The 20,987-nt window shown below is 61.4% G+C and overlaps 1 protein-coding gene across 5 annotated transcripts in view; it reads left to right on the forward strand.

The window, feature by feature from the left end:
- The window catches only part of Agpat3 (1-acylglycerol-3-phosphate O-acyltransferase 3), an 80,713-nt gene that overhangs the window by 36,443 nt on the left and 23,283 nt on the right, over positions 1-20,987 (forward strand). The window contains exon 1 of one of the 5 annotated variants that reach the window (XM_046438985.2): positions 12,219-12,341. The exons of the other annotated variants lie outside the window; for them this stretch is intronic. The gene's annotated coding sequence lies outside the window, so the exon portion shown is untranslated. Of the gene's footprint in view, positions 1-12,218; positions 12,342-20,987 lie in introns of those variants that run through there. 5 annotated transcript variants of the gene reach the window in all.

The following is a 20,987-nucleotide window of genomic DNA, read 5'->3' on the forward strand; positions in this document are numbered from 1 at the left end:
TGGCCTCTGCACCCGCCTTTGGCAAGCGCTGCGGGGTCACGGTGAGGCACGCAGAGGGCCGCGAGCAGAGGAAGCTCCCCGTGGGCCTCCAGATGCTGACCGGAATCTGTTTGCTTCTCTGGCTGTTTGTTCCTTGTTTGGTTTGCGTAGTAACCTGCTCTCCAGGTAGGAAGGATGGTTACCCGCTGGCCCCTGAGGTCCCGCCAGCCTCCTCCTGAGCCTTTGCCGCTGTCTGTGTCACCACAGTGACACAGTGGCACAGTGAGCCTGTTTATGGGTGGGGCTGTCCTTAGCTGCACGTTCTGGGTGAGGGCAGGTTGGGTTGAGGAGGGGGTACCTCCTGGCCAGACGGCACAGTTGCTTCCCGTGGCCACCTCTGTCCTGTGACTGAGGCTGGTCCCTGCAGCACTGGGGAGAGCCGAGTGGGCATCCAGGGCCCCAGCTGCCTGCTGCTTCTCCGATGCCTGCCATTCCGTAGTGAGTCCCACAGAAGCACCTGAAGGAGGGCGCCTAGGGCTCTGTGCCAGCCGGGTGGTGGATACATGCCCTGAGCCTGGGGGCGCCTCTCCTTGCCCCTGGGCCCTTGCCCTGGTGTCTGGGCTTCGGATGTGGTCAACAGGCTGGTGGGGGCAACCCCCAAGGAGCTGCATGGGCTGCATGTGACACGTGGGCTTCCCGGGGGCGGAGGTGACTTGGGACCTTCTCCCGCCCTGGGAACCTGCAGCCGCTGTTTCCCATCCTGTTCAGCCCATTTCTTGAGGCCCGGACATCTCCCAGGCAGGTGGACAGTGTGGTTCACCTGTAGTTCACCCTCGGTGCTGGGAGAAGTCGAGCCACCCGGCTGCCGGCCCTGGAACGCTCCTGGGCACGGAAGTGACTCTCGGGCTGCTGGGGTAGAGCCACGGGCGGCCGGCGGGGGAGCTTGGACACCCGAGCCCCTGGTCTGCGGTGGTCTGGGCTCCTGGCAGGGCTATTTGAGTTGGCCGGGGTTCCAGCAGGGGAGAGCTTTGGTCACTAACTGAGAAGGCTCCTGGCAGGGTGGCCTCAGAGGCCACACTCTTCTGTGCCTCCGTGGGACAGGGAGACTTGTTCAGTGGAGTGTTGGCCGTGCGGCCCTCACGGCCACTCGGGGACCTCTGCACCCAGCTTCTTGATGGCGTGGAACCTCGAGGGGGAAGGCTGGGTGGGGTGAGGAAGGCAAGGAGTGTGTTCGTACCTGGGCTGGGTGGCAGAGCGGAGCAGGGGCTGATGGCAGGCCAAGGGGACCAGGGGCCTGGCACCTGGGCTGCACCGTCTGAACGAGGGCTGGGGCCGCCTGCCTTCACCTTCCCTGGAGGTGCAGATGGGGTCGGGCTGGGGGCCAGGGGAGGCCGCGCTCTGGAGGCGGGGCCAGGGGAGGTCGAGCTCTGGAGGCGGGGCCACGTGCCCCTCATGGCGCCCCACCCGTCCCCTCCCTGGCTCTGCCTCCTGCCCCCCGCCTGGTCTCTCTGATGCCTGTGTGCTTTCCTCCCTGTCTACGCGGGTGGCATAGGCCAGAGGCGTGGGGGCTGAGACTTGGACTGAGACTGGCCTGCCGCTCACGAAGCCCAGGGCTGGTCCAGGCCTGGTGGTTGTGGCCAGTCCTGGGCTCGGGGCACTGAACGGGTGTCAATGAGAGAACCAACAGAGCTCCGTGACGCGTGTGGCATCCATGTGTTCCCGTGGTTGTGCCCCCAGGCCTGGCTCAGGGACCGCTTACTACTAACCAGGGGGAGTCAGTGACACTTGGAGTCTCTCTCAGCTCCCTGCATAAGGGGAGCGCGGACATTTCATGAGATTACCAAAAGAAGGGTTTCCCGATGCCTCATGAACTCGCTGTTCTATGTCGTGCCCTGAGGAGACCCCAAGAGATTGTGCCCATGTGCTCCTGTTCTTCTCTTTCAGAAGTTGTGTATAAGTCGTTAGGTTTTCAGATGCAGGAAGATGATCTGTAGACGTATTCCTATGCGTTATTTTTGGGTAAGAATGATGAGGATGGAACCCAGGGCTGACCTACCACTAAGCCACATCCCAGCCCTTTTTATTTTGAGGCAGGGCCTCACTAAGTTGCTGAGGCTGGCTTTGAACGCACAGTCCTCCTGCCTCAGCCTCCCACGCTCTGGGATTATAAGTGTGCGCCATCATGCCTGGTTCCTGTGACATTTCCTTGTGTAGTTTGTTAAGCTATTTTTTTCTTCTTTTTTAACCTGAAGAAAGAAACGGGGGGAATGAACCCTGAGTGGTCGTGTAGAAGTAGGAAGTGAGCTGACTCCAGTTTGGGGACCCTCACTTCCTGCTGGTACCGCGCCTTGCTCAGATGTCCGTGGAAGGCCAGGGTTCAGTAGAGGAGTTCATCTGGGCCAGGGCACCTGGGCAGAATCTGTGTGCCCACGAGACCCAGCTTCGGAATGCTCCTGGCTCGGACAGCAGGACAGAGCGTGGCCTTCGCCACACTCCCGCCGAGTGGGGACAGAGGGCCCAGGGTTGTTTGGGTTCTGCTTCTGGCCTGGAGAGAGGTTCCAAGCAGTTTTTAAGAATTAAGGAAGTAACTGATGGACGGATGGCCCTGTGTGCACAGCCACCACGTGGCCCCAGGCTGTGCGTGTGTGTGGGAGGACTGTCGTCTCCGCCGTGGCGGACAGCGCGGGGTGAGTGGGCGGCTCTCACGCTCAGCCCACTTCCTGTGGAGGTGCCCAGAGGTGGTGCCCAGAGGTGGTGCTGGACCCAGAAGGTGTGGTTCCAGACTCTTTAGGAGCCACCTGTTTTCCACAGCGGCTGTGTCTGTCCGCATTCCCACCAGCACTGTGGAGGGTCCTTCCACTCCAGGCCTTGCTGGCCTGTCCTCATGAGGGGCGGGTGTGGCGGTGAGGCTGACCTGTGCTGCCACAGCTCTCTGCAGGGGCAGGAGCCTCCCCCAGGAGATTGCTCATGGCTCTGCCGGAGCCAGGCCCCTCGGTCAGCGGCCTGACCACCTGGGGATTAGCCTTAGCCAGCACCAGGATGCTCAGGGTGATCCCCCGTGCCCCGCCGGAACTAGGTGGCTGGATCATGATGGATGGTCTCCCCGATGGTTTCCTGACCTGCTGGAGAAGCCGTGGGCATGGTGTTCCCCCCTGGGGCGTGCGTTTCCCCGTGGGTGCATCTGAAGCTATCTCTCCGGGGCCTTCAGGGGGCCGAAGGAGCAGCACCCCTGGAAGAAAGTGTCCAGTGGTGGAGTCTCACCCTTGCTGTCCTCACATCCTCTCCCAGCAAATGGCCTTGGACAAAGCCGGTGTTGGTGGATAGCTGGAGGCCCTGGTTGCCTCCTGATGCACTGGGATGTCTCTGGCAGAGGGAGGCTCCAGTGGGAGCCTGAGCGTCCCAGAAGGTGTCACACCTGGAGGCCCATGAGCTCCTTGCGCCCTTGCAGGTCTCCGCTTTGCCATGCCTGGCCCTGGTGCTCCGTGATGGCTCCTGGCCCTGGTGCTCCGTGATGGCTCCTGGCCCTGGTGCTCTGTGATAGCTCCTGCAGACATGGCCGAGGCTCGTGGGCCCTGAGGGCACCAGAAGCCATCCTCTGCTCAGCCTTCTGGAGGTTGTGGCACAGGCCGGGGGTCTGAGCTTTGTCCCAGCACCAGCTCTGCTGGGGGTGTCCCCGGGGGCAGAAGAGCTTCCCTGCCTGCCCACTGTTTGCCCACCTCCTCTCCCTGGGGTGCATTAACATCTGGATGAAGTGCACAAGCTTCCCGGGGATACCTGTTCCCAGTAGCTGTCTTTGGTCTTGTTTTAAAAGCACATTCTCACCTTTTGTGCTCTCTGTACTGTTCACTTCTGCTTTACAGTAAAAACGTCCCTGCCCTACACCTGAGTCGGATGGACGCTCCTGCTGGCCAGCCACGTGGGCCCCGGCTTCTCAGGCCCCTGCTTGCGCTGTCAGCTAGAACCCTAAGGGACCCTGCCTTGAGGAGAGGGGCCCCGTAGAAGGTGGCCCTTGGTGGCCGTTCAGGGTCCCTGGGACGGGGTGTGTGCATCAGGGGCAGAGCACAGCAGCCTCTGAGCCACCCTGGGCATTGCCGCAGCCAGCTGGGACCAGCCACGGCTCAACTTGGGCGCCCACCTGCCTTTTCCGCGGCCCTTGCCACACTGCGGCCAGGTCTTACTAGCAGGAGGAAAGTACGAGGCCCTCGTGGCGTGGGCTGCCGGTCACGCTTGCTGAGCTGGGGGCAGGAATGGCGTTCCCGGGGCCCTGTGAGCTGGGCTCTGCTGCACACCTGGGACTTGCAACACGTCCCAGTGGACCTTTGTCTTGCCCCTCAGTGTCCAGGGGGAGCTGGGTTGGCAGCAGTGCTCTTTGGAAGGGGGATGCCGGAATCTGTCAATGGCCACCTTGCATCGGAGCAGTTCTGAAGCATGGTCAGAGGGCCACACGGGCCCACAGAAGCTGCTCCGCGTTTGCCACTGCCACTGTGCAAGAGGCTCCTCAAGTGTCTCACGCCACCCAAGTGACAGGCGTCCAGTGCCTCACACAGTCTGGGGACGGAGCGGCTCAGCAGACAGTTTGGGCCTTCCATGGAGTCAGGTGGGGTCAAGATGTTGGCCTGGGCTGAGCCTCCTGAAGGCTCAGTGGGGCCGGATGCCTCCTGAGGCCCAGGTCACACAGCCCCCAGCCCCATCACCAGGGAGGAAGGCCAGCAGCCTCAGGATGGGAGTGAAGTGTCGGGCCCTGCCAGAGGCCCTGTGTGGTGGTGTGGGCTGCTGTTCGGCCCCAGTGTGGGGCCACACCAGGCCTGGAGCCCTGGTGTCCAGTACCATTGGGCAGCTCCGCTGTGTCTGGGGCTGTGGAGGACACAGAGGGGAGCCTCCCCCGCCCTCCCCATGTGGCTGTTCCCCTGCGAGAAAAGCCATGCTGGGCGCTGCTGTCTTCCAGGAGAGTTCTTGCCTGGGTCTCGTCCGTCTCCCAGCCCGGCCGCTCCCAGCCTGGCCTCTCCCAGCCCGGCCTCTCCCAGCCCGGCCTCCTGGCTCTGCCTGGGGCACCTTCCTTTCAGAGTCAGCTTCAGGCTGGAGCTGCAGGGTCAGACCTCCGGCACCCGCCACTCGCCAGCCAGGCCACCAGCTCTGAATCCGGGGAGTCCACACGGAGCCCCTGCCTGGAGCCTGGGACAGGTGTCCTGGGGAACAGCCCCTAGAGCTGGGCGTGGCCTCTGTGGACCCTGTCCTGTGCTCAGGGTCACTTGGGGGTTTCCTCAGCCTTGGCAGATGGGGTAGGAGCACATGGGGCTCTTGGGTCCCCAGCCACATGGGTCAGTGCTGGGCGGGGCCCAGTGACCTGCGACTCTCCTGTTGACTGTGGCTCCGGGTGAAAGCTGCTTACTGGATTAGTGGGCTTGACGGCAGTGGGTGGAGGAAAGGCCAGTGCCGTGTGTCCTGCTGCAGCGCATCCTGCTGTCCCTGCGGGAGTCTCTGCGACCGCCAGGTCACTGTTGGACTGCTCAGCCCCAGAGTCCGTCTCTCCAGGAGGGTGGCTCTGAGCACCCGGCTCCCTCCTCCTGCTGAGCACAGGCTCTGGGCAGCTGTGGCGCCCGCCAGACGTGGCACGGGCCTGGTCACAGCGCACATCTTGGATCGCATCCCTCACCTTCTGGCCCGAGGCCGACACCTACTCACCCGCCAGGCTCCCTCCTCCCGTTGAGAGAAGCCCAGGAGGTGCAGGATGCTGGCCGGGTCCTCAACCTGCCTCTTCTCGGGGGTCTGCGCTGGGCTGCTGGCCGTGGCCCTGGCCTACTATCTCTACTGGTAAGCGAGGCCGGTGGCTTCCCCCTGCCCACCACTCCACTCCCCCTCACAGGTCCCTGCTGTGGCCGGGGTCTCAGGGCCAGGGAAGGGGGCCTAGGTGGCAGCGTGCATCCGGCCCCGCACAGGGCCTATAGGACTGTCCCCTTTTCAGCAAAGGCGTCTCTCTTCGAGATGTCCCTGAAAATGGCGAGAGGTGTCACTGTGTCCTGTGGGTCCTAAGTGCTGGCTGCCTTCCCCAGGAGGACAAGTGTCCCACCTGCAGACTCAGCTGTGGCCTCTGCCTGCTCTTGCCGTTGAAGGTCTCTGTGTCCTGCAGGGTGCACTGGGGGTGCTGGCCCACACAGTGGCCTGCGAGTGAGCAGCAAGTGGGTGGTTTCCCTCCCAGTGACCCTTGGACCCAGGAGCCTTTTACAGAGGCTCGCGCTCTTCCTGGCAGACAGCCAGGCTGCGCTCAGATGGGACGTTGGCGCCTGGGCCTCTGTTCTCTGGCAGCAAGGTGGGGACGAGAGGCCTGCGCTGTGTGCCGAGGGCCACGGGGACTCAGGACCACCGTCATCGGGGGCTGGCGGTGCTGGCCGAGGGGAAGCTGGACAGGGCCGTGTGGAGACGGAGTTAAGGGCCTGGCCCGCCAGGGAGACCCAGCAGCCTCAGAGCCTTCTTCAAGCTGGGCCCACCAGGTGGGCAGAGCCGAGCCTGGCAGGCTGGACGCGCACCCAGAGAGGGAACACCGCACATCGGGCGGATGAGAGCCGGGTGCACCTGCCACGGGGAGGTGAGCGCCCAGCTCCGACCACGCCCCGTGGGCCAGAGCAGCCGTACTTCACGAGATGCTTCACTCCATCCTGAGCTGGGGCAGGTGACCAGCCGTACTTCACGAGATGCTTCACTCCATCCTGAGCTGGGGCAGGTGACCGGGCCTCCTGTGTCTGACCACACACCTGCCAGAGCCCAGACCACCCTGGCCCTCCCCAGGTGCCATGAGGCAGGTGAGCCCTGGCCACCACACTGCGCCCACCCAGCTGCTGGGGATAGTCACCAGGTGTCCTGATGCTTGTGACAGAGTGGCCTCCTCCTGGGGTTGGGATCCTCACCAGCCACCATCCTGCCTCACTCGCCCTGAGGCTCAAGTCCTTGAAGAGGGGACAAACCCCTCTCCCTGGCGGGCCAGGCCCTCCAGAGCCCGCCCTTCCCCGGGCTCAGGACTGGAAGAAATGCCGAGATTGCCGTTCCCTGCTCCACAGACTCGCTCCTCCTGGTCACTGCTGAGCTTTCCGCTGCCGTTGTCCCAGGCCACACGGTGGCCCTCTCTGCCAGCACCAGCTCAGAGTTCCCTGGCTGGGCCGTCACCAGCTGAGAAGCCATGCTGGCCTGCTCCCTGCCCAGAGCCCGGGGCTCCCTCTGCTGTGGAGCTGTGGGGCGTGGGGAGGGCTTCCTGTCCCAGGAGGGGCCACCACGTGTGGGAACTTGGCAGTAGGCCAAGGAGAAGGGCGCACGCCCTGGGTGCTGCTGCAGGGGGGCACCTGGCCCCCACAGGACGCCCGTGAGCCCCACTCCCTGTGACCCTGCCCTCTCCAGCACTGGCTCCTCCCCAGCCGCCGCATTGCCGGTGCCAGGGTGGTCACAGCAGCCCAGGTGTCCCGCCCCACAAGGCAGCACGGGGAGGGGCTGCCCCCTGGCTCACTTGTTGAGGCCGGGTCTTCCCACAGCAGGCTCCTCCTCCTGCCTGGAGGGGGCGGGATGGTGGACATCCACCACAGTGCCCAGCCCCTCAGGGATGATAGCAAGGACCCCCAGAGCCCCTCGTGGGTCCCCCTCCACAGCCCTTCTGCCCTGGCATGGTCTCAGGGGTGGACCACGTTTTCCTCTGTGCTCTCTGCTTCAGATTTGGGTGCAAGGTCCCCAGGCCCCATCTGTGATGGGGAAGAAATGCCCAGATGCCTAGCTACACATCTGCTGTCTCCTGAAGGTCCTTCTGCTTTATTAAAGTGCTCAGTGCCTGCTGTCGGACATGCGCTTACCGAGGCTCTGGTGAAGTGCGTGGTGAACAGAAGATCATGGTGCTTTAAGTTGATAAGTGGCAGACGTAAAACCCACTGCCCCGTAGGTCCACGCCAGGCCCTACTGCTGGGCTGACCAAGGGCACCTGACCCTGGGTGGGAGTGGCAAGTGGGGTCCAGAGCATGCTGGTCACTCTCTAGGGACAAACCAGGCAGAACTCTGGCATCAGGCTTGTGCCATTGACCTTTTTGCTAAATCTACTTGCTGCGTTGACTTTTGTCTTCAGGATGGGGAGAATGGGGTTGCCTGTCCTCAGTTTCAGTGAGACCCTCTTGTAGTAAGTCATTTCTTGGGATTAGGGCTTAGTCATGCAGTTTTGCAGATGCCAGAAATGATCAATGACTTATTATTTGTTGGGAAAATAGCACCTTTGTTTCTGGCTAGAACCTGAGCGACCTCCATAATTGGCTTAAGGGATCTTTCAGATGTAAGCCTGTCACTGGGGTGGGGGGCTGGCTATGCCTTTGCGTGTCACAGAAATGCGGGGCCCTGGCTCCCGTTAGTCCTTACAGTCACCTAGTGGCACTGGTGGCAGAGGTCAGCTTGTTATTTTAACCTTCAGGTGAGAGACTGGCATTCAAATGGTCCCATCATGTGCCGAGACAGAAATGGGTCAGAAACCCTGGCTCAAGCACCCTGGCCGGGCTCTCAGTGGACACCCGCTCCTGGTGCCAGGTGGAACAGACGGCAGCAGGTGTGCGGGGCCCGCTGGGCCTGGGACACTGAGAAGTGACCTTCTCTAGATCATTCTTTACCAAGTTGCAAAAGGAGCTGTTTGTCATCGTCACACAGGACACAGGTTCTTGATCCGCATCGACTTTGTGTCAAGGTGTTTTGACATTTTATCATTGCGGCTAGTGGCTGCCTGGTTCTGAGCCAGCCAGCTGCAGAGTGGAGGGGCTCTGGCCCCCACCCCTGGCCTCAGCTTTGGGAGTGTGTGGGTGTCGCTGTCATGCGATTTGTTGGTTTAACTCAGTCCTCACAGATATTTGCTGAGCATCTGCCCCGTGCAGGAGCTGTCCTGGATTTCTAGGTTTTCAGTGACTAAGAGATGAACCCTCACCTGTGTAAACAGTGCCTAGTGACTGCTCACACACGTCAGGCGTCTATTTGATTTATGCGCCTGCCACCTCAAGGGTTCTGGTCATGGAGTCATTCTTAGATGTTTTCTGGGTTCCTTTAAAATTTTTATGTTCTTAAACTTTGGCTTTTTTGTTACATCGACTTTAGACAAGACTCTCCTGGCCTCTGCTACGTGAAGTAATTTGGGGTGGTGGCATTTGTATTCTGTTTGGTATTATAATCAAGTTCCAGCTGCTTCCAAGGGTTGATCTAAAATATCAAAAACCCACAACAGCATCACATTCGTTTTAAAACTTAGTTACTGCAGAAGCCACCGGGAAGGCCACGTGATCCCAAGCCGTCAAGTCTGTGCTGCTTGAAGGAGGGGGGGGGCCTGAGCACCTGGTGAAGCAGATGTGGAAGTCCTACCCCATGTGACTGTGATCACCAAGCACTTTTTATTACTTGAAAATCTTAATTCCTTGTCTCTTCATTTTTGAGAAAAGAAACATACTCACTTTCAATACCCAAAACTCCAAGTCCCTTAGTCAGCTTCATCTTTTTTCTTGAACAAATTCATTTTCTTTTTGACAGTGTTTCTCTGACTTCGTGTGAATCTGACCGGATTCTTTCCAGGCCGTCCATACAACTGTCTTCCTGGGTTTCTTTTCATGGCAGGATTGGTTATTCATTCTTTTTCTTAAATCCCATGCCTTCCTCTTCATTTGATTCTCTCTTGTTTTGCTGGACCACATCCTCAAGTGCATCATCTTTTTTCACAAAAGATGAATGGATGTTAAATTTTCTGGAACTTTGGGTGTTTTTTGAGACTCCATAATTTTTATCTTCATACTTTGTGTTCTTTGTGGTTTTGATAGAAAACAAAGGGTATTCAAAGTGAATTTAGTGAGGAGAATGGAATACAGGAGCCCACTTCAGCAGTGGGGCAGGACGAAGCAAAGCAATGGAGAGTCTAAAACTCCAGACTGTCCCTGCTGCTGATGGAGTTTATTTCAGCCAGATTTTTGTGGGAAGAAAAGGGTCTACGGAAAAGCAGCAGAAAAATTATGAGATTACGTTTTTATTTGTCCCAGGTCCAAATTCTACACAGTTTATAAATCAACCAGATTTGGGGATGCTCAGATACTGGTTGCTCTAATGTCAGAGTCCTGAGAAAACCCTGTGGGGTCTCCCCCTTGGTACTGGTGTCTCTGAAGTGCTGGTGACGTGGCTGCTGCGGGCAGTGGGAAGCCCATCTCCGGGCCTCTGCACATCTATCCTGAGCACAGGCGTCGGTGTAGACGTGTTCTTCCAGACACAGATGGAAGAACGGCCCTGGGGCTCTGTGGGGCAGCTCTGCTGATCTGGGGCGGGGCAGATACAGTGACCTCCAGGGTGTCGTTGGGCTGGGGTGTAGCCCAGGTGGGGTGTTTGCCCGGCGTGCTCGAGACCCTGGGTTCTGTGCCCAGTTCCAAGAGGGCGGAGAGCAGATGCTATCAAACATTTCCACCTCTGTCTTCCGGAAATGACTTTGGACGCTGTTGACTTCAAGAATGTCTTTTGGGTTCTGATGACATTTATCATATAAGTGACGCCCATTTCATGACAAAAACGAGAAGAGCAGAAGTGTGCCCTAACCTGCTCCTGCCCGAGGCCATCGTCAGGAGACCCCCTTCAGTCTTGCTGGGGACAGTATCTTGTAATGGAATGTCCGTGTGCCTTTCTCGCCCAGCACAGGGAGGGGTGTCTGTGTGTCAGTAACTCCCGTGGCTGGCTCTCGGTGGCCACGTGTGTGCTGGAGGCCGTGCTGTGGGTTCCCAGCCTCCCTCTCCTGGGCATCCCGACTGCCACGGCCGCCTGGAACCCCAGCCCCGGTATCCTCAGGCTGCCTTCCGTGGGCTGGGGGCTGGAGGGCACTTGCCTCGGAGCCCGGGGACAGCAGGGAGACACCTCCCCGGTGGCCACGTCTCTCCCGTTCCTCAGCCCTTTCTCTGGAGCCTGGTCTTTCCGAGGTAGGTTGTTTGAAGAGTCGAGGGCACCTGAGGCGGCTTCAGGGTCAGCGGGTGCTGCCAGCAGCTGTCTGTGGTGCGCGGGAGCTTCGGAGCCTGGGCTCGTGGGCCTCTGTCCTCCCCGTGCCCTGAAGGGCCTCCCCGGCGGCTTGCCCAAGTTGGCTGCTGGACCTGATGTCAGGAAGGTCCTGAGTCTGACAGCCCTGTTCCCAAGAGTGGCCTTGACCTGTCCCCTCACAGGATAGGAAGGGGACTGCAGCAGGCGCACCAGCCCCCACGTGGTCACTGTCCGCTGCGCACTGGGGAGATGGTTGTAGCAGCTGCTGTGGTCTGTGGGTGTCCCCGGAGGTGCTCTCGAGGCTCACCATGTGGCGCTCATGCGCTGAGTCAGGTGACGCGCGGATGACGGGGCGGTCACACTGCCGGGCGTGGAGTGTGGAATTCGATGTCCTTCCTGGGGGCCGCCCACCCAGCATGTGAATCAGGGCCTCTCCCCGGCCAGGCTTGGTGGTCTGCACGTGAGGCGGGCCCTGGGGGCAGTGAGTGGCGGCCCGCCTCCTGCCCTCCCTCCGATTCAGAGCTAGCCTTTGCCGGGGACCAGTCCTGGTTCTGTGCCCTGAGCTCTGCCTCAGCGTGGACTGGGAAGGTGGACGCTGTCTTCCTCCCCAGGTGGCAGCAGGTCACTCTCGCAGCCCCCAGCCCTCTGCAGTGGAGCCGGGTTCCATGTCCCATGTCACAGAAGCTCTGTCCTACACCAGTGCTGTACGCTCTGCCCCTCCCCCTCCCGCTCCCGACTTCCCACTTTTCGGGGGGCCCAGTCCCTCCTGGAGCCAGCCCTGCTGGGTGAGGCCGGCTGCCCAGGGCCGCCCTGTTGGCTCAGAGACAGGAGGTGGTTTCTACATTTGGCAGAGGGGGCAGGGGACTTGGCAAGGTCAGGAGAACGAGGTTCACAGTCAGGAGTGGGGGCTGCAGGGGGCTGTGGTGGCGGGCGTGGGCCCTTCTGTGTCCTCCGACTTCCTTCCTCCTGGAGGCGGGGGCACGGCGCTGCCAGGCCAGGGGGCTGCTTGAGGCTGCACCCTCAGGAGCCACACGAGCACCGCAAGCTTCTGGGTCCCCAGGGGTCAGGCCGGTGTCCCAGAGCTCCTTGCTGTGTGCCAGGTCCCCATCACACAGGCCTCCACAGTCTTGTCCCGCCCTGGCCAAGTGGGAAGGAATGGCCCCACGGCTGGCCCTGATAGGTCACCCACTTGGCAGCATGGCTATTTTCATGGGACGTGGCCGAGTGGTCCCTGGGCTGTCCTTGTGTCCTGCTGGCTGAGTCCTGTTGTGCTGCTCTTGGGCAGGAGGCCACAAGTTCCTCCAGGCGTGTGCCCTGGTGGTCAGGCACCCAGAGCTACAGGAGCCGAGGAAGATAAAGGACAGGTACGGAGCCTGTGGCCGCAGCCCAGCGTCCCTGCCACACTGGGGAGGGGCAAGCAGCAGCACACCAGGAGGGAACAGCGTGGGCCAGGCCTGAGCAGCACAGAGTGGGAGACAGGAAGGTCCCCAAAGCACAGAGAGCCGGGTGCATTCCCCAGCTCCAAGATGATGTGCCTTTTCTGGCAGCCAAGGCAGGTGGCATGGTCAGGGGCGGGGGGCACCTCTCCCATGGGGACCTCAGCCCTGGCCTCTGTGGGTTGAATTACCAGTGGGAGTTGTGGACAGAACTTCAGTTTAGTTTGAACTCTTGGGACTTCAGGGGGAGCCAGAGAGAGGAGAACACAGGCCAGTCTGTTGAAGGAGAGGGCGAGGGACGCAGGTGCCGAGCTGCTTCTAGACCAGCCCCGTGTCGGGGAGAGAGGGTTGCAGTGGGGTCCACAGGGCTCTGCAGACCCGGAGATGGTCGCTTTCCCTGGAGAAGCTCACGTGGGCAAGGGGAGCAGAGGGATGGGTCTGGCACTGTGTGGCAGGCATAGGTGGCCTCCCACAGTGTCCATCTGCACCAAAGCTGGAGCCCTTCCCCTGGGGACCGCAGCGGGAGAGCCATGATCCCTCTCTCCTGCTGGCCTCACAACTCCCACCCAGAGCTCGACGTCCATGGTGCCAGGAGGGGGTCGGTGCGCCTGGGATGGGGTGCAGGGTGGGCGCTCTGCATCAGCACAGCTCTTCCTGGTCCCCAGTGTGGGACAAAGGTGGCGGGGGGAAGTGGGACAGCAGCTGGTCGCACTTGGGAGACCCCAGAGCACCACACGCCTTCCCAACAACCCCAAAGAAGAGGCCCTTGCCCTGCGTCTCGGGGCACAGCCTCCGCCGCGCTTCCCCTTAACGTTGCATTCTGGTTTCTGGTGCTGGGGATCGGGCCCGGAGTGCTTCTCCACTGAGCCACATCCCCAGCCCTCGCTGTTGATTTCTTATTTTGACATAGAGTCTCACTAAGTTGCTGAGGGTCTTGCTAAGTTGCTGAGGCTGGCCTCAAACTTGTGACCATCTTACCTCAGCCGCCCGAGTTGCTGGGATCGCAGGTGTGGCCACACTGCGTGTGGAGCCTTACGCGTTGCTGGCGTGGTCAGGTGTTTAGAGACGTCTATAGGTAGAGCATTTTTGTAGCTGAGATCTTTCTGAACTTATGTCCAGACAGGTAACTCCAGTGGAAGCCTGGCCTTCCCCAGTCGCTACCACAGGGGCTCCTGCAGCTGTGTCCCTCGCTCTTGAGGGGCATCCAGAGGCGGCAGAGGGCCATCCAGAAACCCACTTAGTTTAATTCATTTTAAAGCTGTGGGTCATGATGCCTGCTCAGGGTGAATGTGGCGACATTTCTGTCTCTGAAAAGGGCTGTGTCCCTCCTGAGGCCTGCTGCTCTCGTCTGAGAACCTGTTGTGCCTGCCATCCCAGGCGCCTGGGGCCGCCCTCAGGACCCTCTCACCGTCCTGCGAGCACCTGGGGTAGGGCCTGGGGCCTGGAGGAGGAGCATCAGGATGGCCGCGCCTTCTTCCCCAAGACCACCCAGGGCCGCGTCCATTCCTCTCCCCACGTGGTGGGGGTTCTGCCCCGCCACTTCTGTTTTTAAATTACTTTTTTGTTGGTTGGACACGACACAGTACCTTTATTTTGTTCATCTGTTTGTACGTGGTGCCGAGGACCGAACTCAGTGCCTCACACGTGCTAGGCAAGCGCTCTGCCACTGAGCTGCAGCCCAGCCCCCTGCCCTGCCACTTCTGACCTCCGAGGGGACGAGGAAGTGCTGTGGACTTGCGGTCCATCAGCCTTACGTCTGCCCAGATGGGGGAGTGACAAGCTGTCCATGTCCCAGGGGACCTGCACTCCATCTGCCGTGTGGCCTTGTAGGCATGGAATAGGACCATGCCTGAGAAACATGAGCCCGCGTGTTGAGCCTGAGGCAGCAATCTGCAACGGGCACTGCTGCAGGCCTGAGGGTGGACTCTCACTACCATAGCCCAGTTTCCCATGTCCAAGTCAGCTGGCTGTGACCGCCTCACGTGTGCACACCCGGTGGGTGTGTGGGTGTGCACGCGGCATCTTGCAGGGGCACATGTTGCACGCACGTGTCGTGTGCATAGACATGGGCGTGCAGCACCGCGACTGCCCCGCCACAGAGCACTCTTCTGCTGCACTTGGCGGCACCTGTGTGAGCAGGCTGCCATGCCCGCAGGCCCAGAGGCTGGCCACAGGCCCGTTGTGCAGTCACCAGGCCCTGGAGCTGTGCACAGCCCTCTGCCCACCCCAGCACCCCGTCCACTCAGGCCTGGGAACCAGCAAGACACTGTGGAGGCCACTGAAGAGTTTGGAGCTTGGAGGATTGGGGGAGGTGGGGTGGCGTGGGGGTTCTTCACCAGCTGCCCTCTTGCTTGGTGGCACCAGGACCCCTGTCCACTGTCCCTGCACAGCCCCATCCCCCTGTGCTCTCCTGCCAGGGTTTATAGATTGGAGATGGCCAGCGGCCCCCACACCTCGGGATCAACCCTCGACCTGCTCAGTCTGTGGCCCCCCGCCCCCGAGGGACCTGGGGGAGCTCCCTGCCCCCTTCTTGCCTCCCTGGGGCCTCTGGGCTGCTTTAGCAACCCACTTTGGGGAGGGGTCAGAATGGAGCCAGGCCACTGGTGTGGCTCCTTTAGGCTGCTGTGTGGCTCTTGCCCATCTGCCAGGCAGCCAGGCTGGACTTGCTTGACCCTGCCTGCTGGAACAGTGCCCAGCGTCCCCAGTGAGACCGGAGCCACAGGGCTTCCTCTTCACTGGGTGCAAAGCCACTCCCTTCTCGCCCTGGGCACTGCTATCCATGGCCCTGCCCCGGATTTAACTCTCGGAGTTTGGGGTTCAAGTGCTACACAGGCCCGCCCATGACCTTGTTCTTCCAGGAGATTGGTCAAGTCAGCTCTGATGACAGGTGGATGAAGCCTCGCTGCAGCTTGGCCCCAATGTATGTACGGCAGGCGCACAGTGTGTGCACAGCACCGTAGCGTGTGCCCGGCCAGCCACCGGCACGACCTCAGCTGCCCAGCAGTGCCCAGGACCTGGTCATCCACCTGCAACCACGGCCTTGGTCTCTGGTCTGCTCCTGTGTGCTTCAGACCCCTGGGAGGGCCCCGCCCCCCGCCCCACTCGGGAGGAAAGGGACTCTGAGGGCGGGGCCAGGGGGGTTGGCTGCTTTCCCTCAGAGAGCGAAAGCCTCCCCCAAGGCCCTGCAGGCCCCACTGCCATCTCCCTGGCCTGACCTGGCCCCTACCTGCCCGAGGTCAGCCTTCCAGGAGCGGACGGGTCACCTTCCTGGCTTAGCTCTGGGCTGGGGCTCAACTCGCAGAACCCAGGGGTGGGATGGTCCTGGTGGAGTTTGTCCCCAGCAGCAGGCAGCTTGGAGCGGCCAGCCACAGCGACTGGTCACCTTGAGAGCAGAGCTCTGTCACGGATTGGAGGGCAGTTTAGGAATGTGATTGGATTGCACCTTTCTGTCCCTTGGTGGGGAAAATAAGTACTGCTAAAAGTTTCCCAGAACCCAGTAATGATTTAAGTCAGTTTTGCATTTTATTGGCTTTATCGATATCTAAATCCAACAAATGCAAAGCCCGAGGCTCAGAGAAGGCCCGGGTGAGCTGTTGCTGCTCTCGGCCTGTGTGCTTGGTGCCCAGTGGCTGTGGTCAGCCACTTTCCATGTGAAGGACCCAGGACACCTGCCTGGTGGCTGGCCCCTGGGACGCGGGCGACTTGAGGGGTGTATTCAGTAGGCTCCGTGGGCTCGGTCCCTTTCGTGGTGGGTTTTTCACATAACTGTGGAGTTGGCTGGTCCAGCTTGGGGACCTTGGGGTGTTCCGAGGAGGCTCCAGCTTTATCTGTGTGTGGCGCCTTGGCCTGGTCTGCCTCAGTCTGACCTCAGAGTGTGGCGACTAGAGACCCTTCTTCAGGGGCTGCAGTTGGGGCGGGGCTCAGCTGGGTGGGTTTTCTGGTCTCCTGAGGTCATCTGCCTGCTGGCAGCCGGCCTGGTCTGGGGACCTGGGTAGGGTGGTCCGTCTCTGCCCCTGCGGGCCCGCCTTCCTTTGAAGGCCAGGGGGCAGAAGGGAGGCTGTGGGTCGGGAGGCCAGCTGGAAGTCACAGGATGCCACTCCCACAGCACTGCTGTGGGATGAGCCCTGAGCCACCCAGGTTCCAGGACGGGAGTGGGCCCCGCCTCAGGGAGCAGGGGCGTGGCCGGACCAGGGCAGCTGTGGGGAGGGGCATGTGGCCCGGGCAGAGGGTGCCGTTTGTTCTGTCTGCTCTCGTGTCCGTCAGCATGCAGAGGGCCCCTCCTTCACCTGCCCTGATGCTGTGTCACAGGCCCTCTCCTGTGCCCTCCTCTGCCTGGACCCACAGCTTCCCCTTTCTGCCTGCCCAGAAGGCAGTGCGCAGGACAAGCTGGAAGCCACGTGTTGAAGATGGCAGAGCTTCCAACCAGGACCTCAAGTGACCACATGGGGAGAGCTGCCAGCAGCTTGGGCCCTGAGTGACCACATAGGACCCAAATGACCACGTGGGGTCTGATGGGGTGGAGCAGAGGTTCCAGCAGCCAAGGCCCAGATGACCACATGGTCCAGAGCTGTCAGCCACCGAGAACTGCTGAGGGGGGAGGAAGCGTCTCCTCTGGGTCCCTGTGACCCCTTGGGTGGCCTCCTGCTCCACGTGGGGTGTCCCTCTCTCTCACCTCCCCGGGGTCTCCTGTGTACACGGCACTTGGTGAAGCAGACCCCTGGCCTCGGGGGTGCCCTGTCTGCCCGCTGCGAGTGGCGATTTCCCTCCCCGTCCAGGCCCAGACCTCCTGCCAGTCCAGGTGTGGCAGGTGGGTGGGCCAACGCGCACGTCCGCTATCCCAGGCTTGTTGAAGACAAGGTGTTCCCGCGGGCGCCACCCCGGACTGAGTCGACCGTCAGACCTCACAGTCAGATTGGGTTTGTTTGGTCTAAAGTTCTAGTTGTGCTCCTGCTTTGTAAGTGCCCTCGACTTCCAGACTGGCTGAGTGACTGGTGAACAGGCCGCACCCTGGGGAGAGGCTCGGGTGGGCCACAGCTCGCATTATGACCTCGCTAGTGATGGTCACCAGATCTGTGACCCCCTGCGCTGCACAGCCTCCCAGGGGCGCCGTCTCCGCTGCTGGGCTTCTGTCCTGTGCTTGGCTGCCACGGTGTCCCGCCCCCACATCCCCTGGGCCTTGGTCATGTGGCACAAAGACAAGCTGTGACAGGAAGCCCCTGGTGACACCTGTGGCAGTGAGAGGCAGGGGCCGAGGGCATGGGGGGCTCACCATGGGGAGCCGACTGACTCCTGCACCCAGTTGGTGGCACCTCTCAGGTCCCTAGACCTGGCCCTGCAGGGCAGATGCTGCGCCCTGGATGGAGACACCTGAAGCTGTGCCCAGTGCCCTGCTGCCCTTGTCCCTCACGCCGTGCTGCCTGTGGGCTCCTTCTCCAGCATCTCCTGGCCCAGGGCCTCCGACCACGGCAGTGATGGGCAGAGGGTGGGTGGACGGGGAAGGGACTGAGGCAGAGGGAAGGGGCCAGTCATTTCCTCCTCCTCCTTTGTCATGCCCTTGAACTTGTACATCACTGAAGACCACAGACAACCGGAGGGCTCTTTATCCTGTCAGTCAGCCTCCTGTGGAGGTGTGGGCAGCAGACAAGCCTCGGCACACGTAGGCTGGAGGCCAGCCTTGCCTCGGTAAAGCCTCGGGCCAGGCGCCGCTGTCGTGGGGTTGGGTGCGTCTCCCCCAGAGTGGCCTCAGGGCTGCTACCTCCTCGCTGGACTCTCAGGTCCCAGGGGCAGCAGGTCACCTAGAGCAAGACATGGCTGAGGGTGAGTGGGAGGCAGCTGGAGGAAGCTGGTGGCTCTTCCAGGGCCGTCTGCAGAGCCAGAGGGCTCTGGACGGAGGGACGGACCTCCACCCCTCAGGGAAGCCAGACAGTCCTCTACGTGCAGAGCAGGTCAGCAGGGTCTTGCGTGAGCAGAGTCTCGGGGCCCTGGCCGTCACTGGTGGCCAAAGGGAGCTGGACCAGGGACTGAGGTTGGGGTTCTGGCAGAGAAGGGACATGCCTGGGAGGTGACCCACAGGGGCCCTCTGGCTGGCTGGTTCTTGAGAAAGTAGATGGAAGGGACCAACCATGGGGAGCAGGACTGGTGAGGGGTCGATAGGGAGACAGGCACCTGGCGATGGACTCGGAGGTAGGGGAGGGTGGCTAGGTCTGCTGGTGTCTGGGAAGGCAGGGGACATTGGGGCAGCCGGGCCCCATCTTTGGCATAGTGGGGCAGGGGCAGGATGTTCTCAGGATCGCGGGATCCAGGAAGACGGAGGAAGCCCATGTGTCTGAGGGCCATGTGAGCTCACCAGGGCTGTAGCAGCACCACAGACCAGGGCTTATGTCCAGGATTCCTTGTCTCAGGGCTCTGGAGCCGGGAGCCCTAGGTGGCAGCGTGGCAGAGCTGGTCTCCTCTCCCTGGCTTGTGCCTTCAGTCTCCACCCTCCATGAGTATTCCAGTCACAGTGGATCCGGGCCCAGCCCATAATGTCACCCTGATCACCTCTGCAACAGCCCCATCTCCAGATAGTCAGGTTCTGGGTCCTTGGGTCACCTTGGGTGGGCTTGACTCACTCAGGTGCACTCAGAGCCCCCCCAGCATCCTTGGAAGGTGCCACGTGGGTAGGGTCGGCTAGGTATCCACCTCCAGCTGCTGAGCGCTGGCCTCGGAGGTCACACTAGGCCCCAGAGGTCATGCCAGTGCCTGGAGGTCCTTCCAGGCCTAGGTCCCGCCCAGTGTGACTTCCCTCCTGGCGGGGAGAAGCCACTGGTAGTTCCTGCCCCAGCTCTGGGGATGTGCGGGGTGTCCACGGGAACCCAGGGTGGGGAGGGGGTGAAGAGGACCCTACCCCCGTGAACCCCATCCTCACGTGTCAGACATGCAACTAAAGGAGGGCTTTGCGCCCCAGAGCCCGGCTCCGGCCCTTCTGGCCTTGGTTTCCCTTCTGCCATGCAGGGAGGTAGACCTCAGGACTGGCCGCGTTGGGGTCCTATGACATCGCAGCAGCAGGAGCGTAGAAGTCACGCCCGCCGCTGACACCACACCGTGGGCTGTGCAGCACAGCGGCTGTGGCCCAGGAAGCTCCACAAGCTGCAGGGCAGTGGACGCTGGCTCCCGCTGAGCCCTCCCTGGCACCATGGGCACAGGAGAATGCTGGGCACCTCCGTGCCTTCTGAAGACACAGCGCCTCTCCTCCCTGGAGGGCGCAGGCTGGCCACATGTGCCCCTACGGCAGGGTCTGTCCAGCGTGGGAGGAGCTTCAGCTGCACGCAGTGCTGCAGAGGGGCTTCAGCCAGGGCTGAGCCAGGACAACGGTCAGAGGCCTGAAGTTCGGCTGTCTGGCCTGGGGGTGGCGGCATGAGGCAGGCCTGTGCCCCGTGGGCTGGCAGGTGCCCGTTGTCTGTCTTGCTGTGCTCTTCGCACCAGAAGGCCGCGCGTGGCATCCGAAACCTCAGACTCAGTGAGCGTGGGTGGACGTGGGGCCTGTGGCTGCCTGTTTCCTTGCCTGGTGGGCACGAGCTCTGCTGGCCTGCTCAGGGAGGTCTTCAGGGATGAGGCAGGAAGGTGGTGTCCCAGCGTTGCCTGTGTTGATGACCACGTGGGATGGAACATGGGCTCAGCCCAGACTGTCCCTGGTCAGGCTGCTGGAGGCTCAGCAGCCACCAGCTTCCCACTGGTGGTGGCTCGTGGTGCAGCTTCCACCCCGGCTGGGCCGGGGACCCTGAGGGACACATGGTGCAGGGAGTACCCAGCGCCCCGTAGAGTTTCCAGAAATGTCGAGCCTACAGCAGCTGAGGACGCAGGCACGTCAGCTGGGGGGACATTCTCCACGGCCACTCCGTAGGCCCAGAACCTGGGGCAGAGGACCTGAAATCCTGGGAGGGGTCCTGAATGTCATCGGGACCCTCGGTGGGCTCCGTGTGGATGGAGCCCTGAATGCTACTGTCATGGCAGTGCCGAGGTTCTTGGGTGCCATTGAGATCATCCTGACTCTGGGGACAGAGGGTGACATCCAGCTGTGGAGTGCCCTGCAGCCAGACACTGAGCCGGAGCCTGTGCAGGAGAAACATGCAGGAGCTGCAGAATAGTAGGTCAGAGTTCAGTAAGCCCCCGTGGGTAGCATCCAGCAGAAGAGACTCTCAGAGTTATCCCGTCCTAAAGCCCTGGGGCAGAAGGCCCATGGGCCTGGACAGCCAGGGAGCAGGGAATGAGTGGTCTTCCTGGTGAGAAGGGCCTGAGCTTATATCCTGTTAAACTTGAGTTTAAAAATGTGAAAGTCAGTTTAAAATCGGGGAGAACATTGTTTGGAAGTTGCTCTATAGGGGCACCTGAGCAAACCCTCCTGGGGGTGGAGTTCAAACCCTTCCCCATGCTCTTCTGCTCCGCCATCCAGAGGAGCTGGGAGACAGACGGGCAGGTGAGGGCTGAGAGGGGCAGAGGTGTTCTGTGCGGAGGCAGCTGCAGGTGGTGTGTTTATCAAGGTCGGAGCCACTGAGGCCAGAGGTGGGACAGGGCACTCAGAGGGTCTGACAGCTA

This window comes from Marmota monax, unplaced genomic scaffold (genome assembly GCF_021218885.2).
Source record: "Marmota monax isolate L192 unplaced genomic scaffold, Marmota_monax_Labrador192_F-V1.1 WCK01_AAM20220418_F8-fsc00125, whole genome shotgun sequence".
Lineage (NCBI taxonomy): Eukaryota > Metazoa > Chordata > Mammalia > Rodentia > Sciuridae > Marmota > Marmota monax.